At 42.3% G+C, this 2,474-nt stretch overlaps 1 non-coding gene across 1 annotated transcript; it reads left to right on the top strand.

Annotated features, from left to right (window-relative positions):
- The first annotated feature begins 1,242 nt into the window (after nucleotides 1–1,242).
- trnat-ugu (transfer RNA threonine (anticodon UGU)) lies at nucleotides 1,243–1,318 on the top strand. The gene has a single exon. It is a non-coding gene; the product is annotated as a tRNA-Thr (tRNA).
- Nucleotides 1,319–2,474: the final 1,156 nt, after the last annotated feature.

Here is a 2,474-nt window from a genome sequence, read left to right as displayed (position 1 = left end):
CTCTGCCTCCCTCCACTCTCTCTGCCACCTCCCTCTCTCTGCCTCCCCCACACCACCTCAATCTATAAAAAACAGCATTGGCTCCTGTGTGATGTATAGTGACCTTTCTATTCACTGTGTGTACTCTGGGCCTTGCCTGGTGTGACTGTGAAGGTTGAACACACATTGGACTCTGTCACACACACACACACACACACACACACACACACACACACACACACACACACACACACACACACACACACACACACACACATACATCAAACACACACACACACACACACACACACACACACACACACACACACACACACACACACACACACACACACACACACACACACGTCCGTCTAGGGGACCTGACTCACAGACCCACAGTAACTCTCCTTGATGGCACTTGACTTAGAGAGTTTAGTTACTATAGCTGTAGAGACTGTAGGAGCTGGTCTCTGCAGTAAACCAACAGCTTGTTATGTGAATAGAGAGTGTAGTTACTATAGCTGTAGAGACTGTAGGAGCTGGTCTCAGCAGTAAAGCAACAGCTTGTTATGTGAATAGAGAGTTTAGTTACTATAGCTGTAGAGACTGTAGGAGCTGGTCTCTGCAGTAAACCAACAGCTTGTTATGTGAATAGAGAGTCTAGTTACTATAGCTGTAGAGACTGTAGGAGCTGGTCTCAGCAGTAAACCAACAGCTTGTTATGTGAATAGAGAGTGTAGTTACTATAGCTGTAGAGACTGTAGGAGCTGGTCTCAGCAGTAAACCAACAGCTTGTTATGTGAATAGAGAGTCTAGTTACTATAGCTGTAGAGACTGTAGGAGCTGGTCTCAGCAGTAAACCAACAGCTTGTTATGTGAATAGAGAGTTTAGTTACTATAGCTGTAGAGACTGTAGGAGCTAGTCTCAGCAGTAAACCAACAGCTTGTTATGTGAATAGAGAGTTTAGTTACTATAGCTGTAGAGACTGTAGGAGCTGGTCTCAGCAGTAAACCAACAGCTTGTTATGTGAATAGAGTGTGTAGTTACTATAGCTGTAGAGACTGTAGGAGCTGGTCTCAGCAGTAAACCAACAGCTTGTTATGTGAATAGAGAGTTTAGTTACTATAGCTGTAGAGACTGTAGGAGCTGGTCTCACTCTCAGTGTCAACCTGTTTGTCTTTGATTTTATAATAATGTATAGTCATACTCATGCTGTGCCCTTAAGCTGCAGCGGCATTGAGACACCTTCGGTTGTATTCTTCGTCTTCCCTGTGGCTCAGTTGGTAGAGCATGGTGTTTGTGACGCCAGGGTTGTGGGTTCGATTCCCACGGGGGGCCAGTAGGAAGAAGAAACAAAAATACATGAAATGTCTGCATTCACTACTGTAAATCACTCTGGATAAGAGTGTCTGCTAAATGACTAAAATGTGAATTTATTCTTATCATTCTGAGATAATGTAGCTATATCGAGTCCTTTGGTATTCCATGTATAGCATCTGAGTCGAGACGCTGATCTAGGATCAGCGTTGCCTTTTAGATCATAATGAATGAGAGTATTATGGAAAAGGAGGGCCTGATCCTAGATCATCACTTCTACTACTCCTACTACTAGGAACTAGTACTTCATACATACAGGCCCAGGACATCATGCATCTGAAGACATGGATTTAAAGTTTCACTTTAGGTGTGTTACCTTGTATAATGTTCATTTTAACCTTAGGAGGTGGTTAATTTTTATTATTTTTACCAAATCTCTATTTTTGTTGACATTCTGAACTTTATCCGCAATGTTATATTCCATTTTGTTGGACTCTAGCAATATATTTCTGTGTGCGAGCATGAATAAATACAAATACACTTCCTTGACAACAGCTCTGCAAAGCGAAGCGCAAGAAGTATAAATGCCCTGACTTCTGCAGAGGCCATATCACCATAAATGCTGCACGCCCAATGCAGACGTCGGATTGACATCTCAGCGCCTTTTAAGAAGAAAAAACGAGGTCCTGAAGAGACCACGGGAACCAAACGGAAGCAATCAGGATGAAACGGGGAGAGATCTACCTAAATGTGTCCAATAAAAACTCTTGTTTTTCGTAGCAAAACATTTTACTTCCGTGTGCGCTAATGAATACACCCGATGTTGAGTCCACTGCTCCGTGTTGTGGTTGGGGAGAATTCACTCCTCCATATATCTCTCCTGACATTCAATCTATAAAGATAAATCATTTTAAGGGCTGCTGCTTTCCCAGCCCAGGGGAACCTGTATTGTTTCAAACTCTGATCATGTATTATAGACAAAGTAAGTCTGGTGGGTAGAAAAAAAAATTCCAGGAAACTTTCTTATGTAGGTCTACAACAATGTCCATTATAGATATGCTAGACTTTGTCTGCATCCCAAATCGCAGCCTATTCCCTATATTTTAGTCATTTTGCAGACACTCTTATCCAGAGTGACTTACGGTAGTGCATGCATACATTTCATACATTTTTCCCC

The sequence above is a fragment of the Salmo salar genome, chromosome ssa01 (assembly GCF_905237065.1).
Source record: "Salmo salar chromosome ssa01, Ssal_v3.1, whole genome shotgun sequence".
Taxonomy (NCBI): Eukaryota; Metazoa; Chordata; class Actinopteri; order Salmoniformes; family Salmonidae; genus Salmo; species Salmo salar.
Note: the sequence above shows the minus strand (reverse complement) of the source record. Positions and strands in the feature narration are given on the sequence as shown.